The sequence below is a fragment of the Marmota flaviventris genome, chromosome 5 (assembly GCF_047511675.1).
Source record: "Marmota flaviventris isolate mMarFla1 chromosome 5, mMarFla1.hap1, whole genome shotgun sequence".
Taxonomy (NCBI): Eukaryota; Metazoa; Chordata; class Mammalia; order Rodentia; family Sciuridae; genus Marmota; species Marmota flaviventris.
In genome coordinates this window covers 61,641,456-61,652,289 of record NC_092502.1, presented here as the reverse complement: position 1 = coordinate 61,652,289, position 10,834 = coordinate 61,641,456, and positions in this window count along the sequence as shown.

Sequence of the window (10,834 nt, the reverse complement as noted above, 5' to 3'; positions counted from 1 at the left end):
AGAAGACACATATAGCTCCTCTCACTCTAGCCAAGAGTGGAGCAGGGGTTTGCCACTTCCCTGTAGCCAGATCCTTCCATCTTATCTGTGCTTTTTGTATGGTGGGAGGGGAAAAGTGACGCTGCGCCGCTGTACGGCCTTCGGCGTCAGTGAGCAAAAAATTTAAAGTGAATAGAGTTATGCTTAGGAGTGCTTGTGGTCCCTGACAATTCTGGTATATCTCCCCCTCTTTTGTTTTTTGCAAATAGGTTTTAAGATGTTGATGGGCCCGTTCAACAATGGCCTGTCCTTGGGGGTTATATGGGATTCCTGTTTTGGGTATAATATCCCACTGTGAGCAAAATTTTTGGAAGGTTTGACTAATATAAGTTGGGCCATTATCTGTTTTTATACATCGAGGGGTCCCCATAAAGGGAAAGGTTTTAACATAGTGCTGTATCACGTCCTTAGCCTTTTCTCCTGAATGTAAAGTAGCGGAGATAAAACCAGAGAACGTGTCTATACTGACATGCACAAAAGACAGTTTTCCAAAACTAGGAATATGAGTTACATCAGTTTTCCAGATGTCGTTTGGCTGAAGGCCCCTTGGGTTGACTCCCAGAGAAGGGGAATGGATAAAAGGTGCACAAGTAGGACATAGGGAGACAATTTTTAAAGCTTGATCCCGGGAACATCCTGAGCGGAAGCGCAAAGTTTGTGCGTTTAGGTGAAATTTATTATGAAGTTGTAGGGCCTTATCATATTCAGTTATTGTATATATAAAATTAGTGGCATGTGTGGCAGCGTCTGCCATGGCGTTGCCCGCTGCCAGAGGACCTGGAAGTCCGGAATGACTTCTAATGTGACCTATAAAGAGGGGGTCTGCCCTAGCCCATATAAGAAGCTGCACTGTTTGTAGTTGATCCATGATAGTGGATTGTTTTCCAATATAAGGTGCCGTCTCAATCGCGGAGGCGAGCCTGGCGATATAGAGACTGTCTGTGAAAACATTAAGGGGCACTGAGCTATAGGTCTGTAAGGCCAATATTAAGGCTGCAACCTCCGCTTTTTGGGCCGAACAATTGGCCACTCTCTTGTGGATGACTTGGGTCCCATCTGAAATGACAGCAAACCCATTTTTGGCCCCGTCAGTGAAGACGGTTTGTGCCCCCAGGAGAGGATCCTTTTTTAGGATCTTTGGGAAAATTATTGGACATGTCTTTAGACTTTCAAGGAGCCTGCTTTTAGGGTAGTGATTGTCAACCTGTCCCATGAAACTACAGAAGAAAAGACACCAGAGATCATGTTCCTGTCTTAATTTAGAAAGAATGTCTTGATTATATGGTAATATGAGAACATCAAAGGTTTTCCCAAACAAGGCATCTCCTAGATATTTTGCTTTCCAAACTAATTGTATTACCAGATCATGGAAAGGTATCAAGACCCGGGAGGGGGATGCAGGTAAGTGAACCCAATAAATAGGACCAGTCTGCCAAAAGACTCCAGTCGGGGTGAATTTTGACGGCAGAACAATGAATAACAAGGACTGGGAGTAGTCCACCTGCATCACCTGCATCTCTTGTAAGGCTGTCTCTATCAATCTAAGCGCCTTCAAGGCTTCTGGAGTAGGTTTTCGCGGGGAGGTGGGTGAGGGGTCTCCTCTCAAAAGGTCATACAGGGGTTTAAGTTCACCAGTAGGGACATGGAGGGAAGGCCGCAGCCATTGGATTTCCCCCAGAAATGTCTACCATTGGTGCAGGGTTTTGATCTGGTTCACCTGAAATTGAGGCCTCTGGGTAGTGATCCCTACCTTGTTAATAGTATATCCTAGATAGTTATAAGGATACTGAATTTGCACCTTCTCTGGGGCTATAATCAGTCTGGCCCCCTTTAACAGGGACTGGAGGACTTCATAAGACTGGAAAAGTGCTTTCCTATCAGGGCCTTCCAACAATATATCATCCATATAATGGACGAGGTAAAAGTTTGGGAATTGTTGCCTAAAGGGTTGCAGAATTTTTGCTATAAAGTACTGACACATAGTAGGGCTATTGGCCATTCCTTGAGGTAAGACAGTCCATTCAAACCGCTGATAGGGTTCCCTAAAATTTATTGAAGGTAAAGAGAAAGCAAAACGTTTACAATCCTGGGGGGCCAGGGGAATAGAAAAGAAGCAATCTTTTAGGTCCAAAATAATAAGATGCCAGTCTTTAGGGATAGCCGTGGGGAAGGGTAGTCCTGGCTGTAAAGGTCCCATGGGCTGCATGGTATTATTAATAGCCTGCAGGTCTTGGAGAAGCCTCCATTTTCTAGACCCCTTTCTTATGACAAAAATAGGAGTGTTCCAGGGGGAAGTGGAAGGCACTATATGCCCCACCCTAAGCTGTTCCTGAACCAGAAGGGTTGCGGCCTGCAATTTGTCCTTAGTTAGGGGCCACTGTTCTATCCACACAGGGTCATTTGATAACCAAGTAATAGATAGAGGACGTGGCCGCATTTCAGTGGCCCCTAGGATAAATTTCCTAGCCCCCTTTGATCTTCTCCACTTCTGGTAATTTCTTCTGTAGGGTCCACAGGCTTTGCCCTTCCCTCATGTCTTTTTTCCAGTCCTTTTCTGGGAAGCCATCCCATATCTAACATCATGTCATTAACAAATTTATTACTCCCTTTTAGGGTCTGAGTGGTGAGGATAGCTCCCATTTGTTGAAGTAGGTCCCTTCCCCAAAGGTTTGTGGGGAGTCCAGCCACTACGTAAGGCTGAAAATAACCACTGTGTTCTTCCTCATCTCTCCATTTTAGAAAGGAGGCACTTTTTTTCTGGTTTCGTCTGCTTAATCCCCTGTAATACAGCTGAGGGATCTTGGAGAGGCCAAGTAGGTGGCCATTGTTTCTTAGAGATAACAGAGACATCAGCTCCTGAATCTAATATCCCCTTAAAGATTTTATCCTGTATTTTAATGGTTAACTGTGGTCGGGAGTCCAAGTGTGCTACCCAAAAGGTTTGAGGGGAGCCGGTGGAACCAAAACTGCCATTACCCCGGGCTGCCTGTAGGGCGCGGCTGGGTAGAGATGCCGCCGACAGCAGCAATAATTGTGCTATGCGTTCTCCGGGAGGAATAATAACGATCCCTTGGGTAGCCTCGGCAACAATTTTTAACTCCCCGTGGTAATCACCATCAACCACACCTGTAAGAATTCTGAGCCCTTTATGCAGAGTGCTGCTTCTTCCCAGTATCAGTCCCACAATTCCCTCCGGCAAAAGGCCAAAGACTCCAAAGACTCCAGTCGGCAGGGTCTGGGGACCCATCTGCGGAGTCAGTACTGCTCGGGAGGTGGAACTGAGGTCCAATCCTGCACTTCCCGGTGTTCCCCTGGGGAGTTCCCGGATAGAAAGGGGTTGGTCAGGGGGAGGCGGCGGAGATGCCCACTCCCTGGGGCACTGTTTCGTCCCTGCATTGCCCCGTACACTTTGGCTTCCGGGGCCCGGGGCGGGCCCTTGTTCCCGTTTCCCGACGATATTGGGTTACCCTGGATGTCAAATTTTGACCTGCACTCACTACTCCAATGATTTCCTTTATGACATCGAGGACAAATTCCAAGCATCCCTCTGCTAGCACCCTCGCTCCTTTCCGGGCAGTTTCTCCTTATATGTCCCTCTTTCCCACACTTAAAACACCCCTTAGAGTGGGTTCCCCTGTTATCAGATTTTTGCATTCCAGTCTTAAGGGCAGCAGCCAAAACCTGACCAGTAATATGAGGCCCATCTATATCTTTGCATGCTCGAATCATGTCATCTATACTTTTGGCCCGGGAGGACTTAATAGCATTTTGGCAGTGTGTTAGCATTTTCATATGCCAGTTGTCTAATAAGTGGCATAGCCTGTTCCAGATTAGGGAATATTTTTCTAGCCGCCTGCATTAGGCAGGCTATAAAGTCCGAATAAGGTTCAGAGGGCCCTTGAGAGATCTTGGAAATTTTTGCTTCAGTCTTAGAAATGGGCAAGGCTTTCCAGGCATGGACCGCAGCTGAGGCTATCTGAGCATAGACCCCCAGGATCATAATTAATTTGCTGATTTATGACAGCATATTGTCCTGAGCCTGTTAACATTTCGAGGTTACGCCGTGGGAAGCTGGCGTCCTGATTGACTCGGGCTAGCTCGTGACACCTCTCTTGATTTTCACTTTTCCACAACAAAAGATCCCCTCCGGACAACACAGCCCTGCGAAGCTGTTGCCAAACCAAATCCCAATCATTGTTATTGAGAAAACCTCCTGTCAGAAACCAAGGACAAGCCTGGGCGATAACTTCAACGAATTCGGTTGCAGTCTTAGTTTTTATTCCTGTTCCTTGTGTATTTAACAGCTCTTTTAGTTCGTTGGCCAGACGAACCTTCGCTGTTGAGTTACCCATGGTATGTACCCTGTCTCTTTAAATTATCTTTAAATCAATCCTCCCCCTTCTACCTTTAGAAGGTGAGCCCCGTACGCTTACCCCTGCTTTCCGGATCTCAGTGGGACCTCCAGATGCCGCGTCCGGCTAATGGAGCCGAGTCCGGCGAGGGACGGCGGGGTTAAAAATACACAGGACACCAAGGTTCTTCATCCAGGAAGGAGCATGTGCGCGCTTTATTGCCAGATTTGTTCCCCTTATATATCTTTTTAACAGCTGTGGGAAATTACTCAAAAGTGAGGAGGGAAGAGTAATAACTGCGTCCTTGGGTTACCGTCATGTCACCATCCCCTATCAGGAGGCTCGAACAGGTCAAGATGTTCCCGAGAGACACATATGTGCGAGGCAGATAAACAGGGAACTGCAAGCCCTTGTCATGGCCTTGTGAGCTGGCCACATTGACATGCATAACAAAGAACTGGGGGTTGAGTCCCCAGGGGCCAGGGCGAGCCTACTACCAGCAGCCAGGTTTTTGGCAAAGCAGACAATTGAGGAATCCCTGATTGAGCTGGTCCCATAATGACCATCTCATTATTAATGGCTCTTAAATCTTGCAATAATCTCCATTTACCAGATTTCTTTTTGATGACAAAAATGGGAGTATTATGGGGAGATATGGAAGGTTGTATATGTCCTTCCGCTAATTGTTGTTTGACCAGATCATGGGCTACTTGTGTCTTTTCTTTAGTCAGGGGCCACTGAGGAACCCACACTGGTCTTTCTGATTTCCAAGTAATTTTGATTGTCTCAGTGGCCCTTTCTGAAAATCCAACCCATGTCTGTCTGTTCCTTGATCTATTTGTATTGGTGCTGCTATACCTTGCCCTTGTTTTCCTAATCTTTTTTCTTTCCTAAAGCCTTGTCTAGCTCTAGTAGTGGGCGCATTAGGATTGATATTATTTGTTAACGTCAAACCTAATTGACCTAGGACATCTCGTCCCCATAAATTTATAGGAAGATGATCCAATACATATGGCTGTATAGTTCCTTCACATCCTTCAGGATCCTTCCAATCTAATATCATAGAACTTCTATGGGGATTAGTCGCCACTCCTAGGCCTCGAAGTGTTTGAGTGGCTTGTTGTAATGGCCAATGTTTTGGCCATTCTTGACGAGATATGATGCTAAGGTCAGCTCCTGTGTCCAGTAGCCCATTAAACTCATGACCTTGAATATTTAGTTTTAGCATTGGGCGAGAATCTAAATTTAAAGACAACATAGCCCAATCTACACCTGTGGAGCCTAATCCCCTGGAACCTCTTTCTACACTATGACTAGGAAATTTATTATGTAGGCTGGGTATTATTAACAACTGTGCTATTCTATCTCCAGGTGAAATTACTGATATACCTCTTGGAGAACTAGCTATAATTTTTATTTCACCTACATAATCGGGATCAATTACCCCAGGACTTATCATAAGTCCTTTTAATGTAGATGAACTACGTCCCAATAATAAGCCTACTGTTCCTTGGGGAAGAGGTCCTTTTACTCCTGTGGGAATGATTTGAACTCCCATCTCTGGAGTTAATACTGCTCTGGCAGAGGCGCAGATGTCCAACCCTGCGCTCCCTCGGTTTGTCTGATGAGGGATTTAATGGACAATGTGTCCTGGGCACTACCCTGATGGTGTTGCTGGGATCCTCCACTGCCCCGTATATTTGTGGTTGTGGGCCCCGGAGCATTGGGCCCCCCTGTCCGTTTTTTGGCAATGGAGCCTGATGCCTTTCTCCACGATATCGTGGATAAATACCTGGTCTTTGTCCGTTTTTTGATAAGGGAGTACCCTCTATGGTGGTTTGAGAATGGCATTCGTTAGCCCAATGTCTCCCTCTACGGCATCGTGGGCAAATACCCGGTATTCTATTCCTTTGATACCTACTTTTGTTAAACCCTCCTCCTATGGGGCAATTCCTTTTAAAATGTCCTGTTTGTTCACAATCATAGCATGTTTTTGGCCTGGCATCTAAAGCCTGTTGTACTGCAGCTGCCAAGACCTGCCCTTGTTCATTAATATCTCTACATAATTTAATATATGTGTTTAAATCTTCATGTCTCCATGGTCTAATAACCTCTCTGCAGCAACGATTTGCTTGGTCATAAGCCAGTTGTTTTATTAATGGCATTGCTTGTTCTGTATCCCCAAAAATTTTGGCAGCCGTTTGAATTAGCCTATCTACAAAGTCAGCGTAAGGTTCATTAGCTCTCTGTATTACCTTGGATAGCTGACCTTGTAAATCTCCATGTCCTTGTAAAGTCTTCCATGCCCTAACTGCGTCTGCAGCAATTTGTGCATATATAGCAGGATCATATTCAATTTGTTGCCGTTGACCCTCATAAGGTCCTTTTCCTAACAACATATCTAGATTTCTTTGAGGGTAACCGGCTGCTGCATTTCGCCTAGCTGTCTCCGCACAAAATTCCTCATTGGCAACCTTCCATAACAAATATTGTCCTCCATTTAGTACAGATTTACACATGCTAGCCAAATCTGCTGGTGTCATGTCCAAGTTAGTAATGGACTCAACCATGCTTACCGTGAAGGGAGCTTGGGGACCATAGGTTGTTACAGCCTCCTTTAACTGCTTCACTGTTTTAAAATCTAAAGCACGGTGAATTCGCTGCCCTCCTGCCTGTTCAAGTACAGGGCATGCTAATCTTTGAGGTCCTGTCTCAGGATCCCATTTATCAACTACGGGGTTTGAGGGCCACTCAGCTGTCTCCATCAGTGGGGCTGTTGGTTGAATTACGCCCTCTTGTGATAAAACGGAGTTAGTAACAGCCTCCTGTTGTGGCCTTTTTCCTAACAACCCCTTTTCCTTTAAATTTTCTTCCTCTGTCTGACTAGCTCAAGAGACCTTCTCTTTTGCTTAATCTAAAATGTCTTTCTCCATGGTCTGAACCTCTAACAATTTACTTAACATCTTTTCGGTTTGTTTTTTACTAATTTCTAATCTACTATAAAGATAACGCACCCAATAAGATAACACAAAACAAAACCGAAACTGAATGAAACAAAAACCGAATAAAAAATCGTTGTATCAATTTTCTCTTCCTCAGGGCCGACAAACTTCAAACCTTTAGTCAACCATTTTTTCCAGTTTGCCTGAGAAATTTCTAGGGATAGGCAGCTTGAAACAAAAACAAGATAAATCAAAACAAGAACGCACTGTTTTTTTTTGAAATGGTCACCCATTCTTTTGCTCTTCCTCAGGGACGAGCAATTTCACTTACCTCCAAGCTTCAGAAGTTCCCCGCATGGGACGCCAAATGCCGCAGTCTGGCTGGGCACAAATGCCGCAGTCTGGCTGGGCACACAATCACGAGCCACCACACAGCTTGTAGATTCAAACAGAACTCTTTATTCCCGAACTCACACCAGCCGTCTACAAACACGTTCTGGGGAAATCCACGTTCTCTGCCCAAATCCACCTCCACTGGGCTTCTATCTCCCAAAAATTACTGTCTGAATCCTGTGAGAACTCAAGGGGAACTCAGGCAGCAGGATACGCCCTATTCCCAGGAGGAATAATCTTAAACCTGGAATGTCCTAAACTGGAACGCCCTAAACCCAATTATCCTAAACCGGGAACACCCTAATCCGCCCTGGTCCTTGAGCAAGGTCACCTACATTCAATGTCACTGCAACATGGGGTACGCTGGCAAGGAAATTGTCATACCTACTTGGCTAATGGCTCCCAGCACTGAGCCCCTTTTCTATCCCAATTCTACCCTACTTCTAGCCACTCTCTAGAGTTAATCTGCCAGAAGCTACCAGGCAGAGCTTACCAAATTCCTGACCCTCAGAAACTGTAATATATATATATATATATATATATATATATATATATATATATATATATATATAAATTCTCTAAGTTGTAGAGTGATTTACTAAGCAATATAGTCAAAAGGCAGCTTTTTGTACCTTTATATGAAACAATCTTAAAGGTATATTACTTTTTTAAAGTACAGGTTAGTGTATACTACATGCCACTTTTATTTTAAAAATACACATGCAGTCTTGTATATGCATAGAACATTGGTTTGCTGATCCCAAGTGTACTCATGGAGAGGGTTTTTTTTTTTTTAAACTATTGATGCGTGAACTCACTCTATACTACCTGTTATAATATCTGGAGATGGAACCCAAACACTGGTATCTTTTAGAAATTTCCCTAAGAGAGTCTAATGTGCAGCCATAATCGAGAACTGATGGCATAGAATAAATGTGAAAGGCAACATAGGAAACAGGGGCTGTACACTGGAGAAAGGTACCCTTAGGTAAGAATGGATAGGGCCTGAGGGAGATTTTTCTTTTCACTGTAAATTCTTTTTCTTTTGTGCTGGGCAACGAACCCAGGGCCTTGTGCATGTTAAGCATGTGCTCTACTATTTAACTACATTGCCAGCCTCTTGATGTTTTGAATTTATTTACTTGAGTTTCTGTCAACTATTTTTAAGATGTGGAATTAAAAAAAATAATAATAACAGTACAACATCTACAGCAATGACAATGACTCCTGAAGAGCAAAATCAGGAATGTTCCATTAAACAGTAAAAGTCATCCTAAGGTTGGGTGAGGTCTTAGAGGAAGTGGCCTATCCCATGTGGGAAAAAAACAGGTCTTCAGGAAGTACTGAGATGGTGGATCCTAATGGGGTCCCTGACCTAAAATGATTTCCTTATTGACCCATAATTCCCCCAGTTAATATAATACATCATTAGTTATTCTTTGGTGAAGCTGTTTGGAACAGAGTAATGGCTATAATATGTAGCCCGTAGGTTGCTGGCCACCCTATAAACCCTGAGACCAACAAGAGGGAAAATGCTTAGGCTTAGGTAGGAGGGGTGAAAACATCTAGGTACTGGCTGGCCAGGCTGGTGACCTGCTGTTATCAAAGAAAAGCAGATTATTAGCCAGCTCTCCATCAGGGGGAGTTGGTTGTCTTTTTTTTTCCCCCTTCAATATGCTGTGGAGCCATTGGAGCATCAGTGAAGGTAATATAGGCATGATAGATCAAAATCCACCTTCATGGGGCCCCTGAGGGTTTTGAGGGGGGCACCATATTAAGCAGCAGCTGAGGATGTTAAACTGAGAGAGGTTCCAATGGCTGAACTAAAGCTTCTCTAGCACCTTCCCCAGCACTGAGGCAGAGCTGGGTGTTCTTAGATTTGAACATCTGACAGTTCTCAGAAATTGCCCTTGATATTTACTACCTGCCAGTTGTATGATGTTGGTAACAACATCCCGAGTTTCAATTTCTTCATCTGTAGTGCAGAATAATATATATGGAATAAAAAGAAGAAAATGATAGCCTTTATTAGACCAGTCTTTATTGATGTCTATTATATGTAAGGTTGTGGATAGATTCTTAACACTTGAATAGTATAGTGAATGTAGGGATTAAGAAAATGTGCTTTGCAGTCAGATGTGACTGGGTTAAAGTCATCTGTCACTTATTAACCATACACATTTGGGCAACTCACCCAAAATCTCTAGTCTCATTTCTTCTCATATAAAAGGAGACTCAAGGTATAGGGTCTCCTCTAAAAAGATGGGTTGTGAGAATTAACTAAAATATGAATATGAAGATCTCTATGAGACACGTGATAAACATCCAGAAATGGGCAATTATGGAGGTTCTGCTTGTTGGGCAATCTATAGGGAGCTGCAAATAATTTACATCCCATTGCCTTATTTGATCCTCTCAAAAACTCGGTGCTAGCCCATTAACTACCCTTTGAAAGGTGAGAATACTGACGCGCATTAGACTATCTGTCCTCAGTCTAAAGGGGCAGCATAAGAATCAGAACCCAGGTATTGGTTGTTGATTACTATAGTGGTTAATTTGAATCGTCAACTTGATTGGATTAAGAGGTTCCAAGGCTTAAAAGGATTATGGGGGTGTGCCTAGGAATGATTGGTCTGTGGATAGTCAACTGAAATGGAGACCTTCCCCAAGCATGGGCAGCACCAATCAATAGGATGGCTTGTATGAAATAAAAATTGGAAGAACAAAGAAGCAGCAGCAGATTCAAGCTAAATTCTTCTTGAACGGGTTGTTGATTGCTGTTGCCCTCAGGGAGCGGATTCTCTCTCCTGGACTCTTCCAAAGAGGACTCTGACAGTGATTCTCCAAAAGGCTTAGGTCTCAGATTAGGGTAGCAACATCCATCTCTCTTGTTCTGGGGGCTTCAGCCTCTTAAGACTATGCAGCTACTGGTTCTCCCAGCTTTCCAGCCTGCAGCGGCCTTCGTGGACTACCCAGTTAACCTAATAAGTCAACTTTTTATCATTATACTTCCTTTGATTGTGTTCTTCTAGAGAACCCTGATTAATACAATTACCGATGTAGTTTGTGACCTTGGAAACTCTTAATTCGGTGGGCAACAAAACTTGG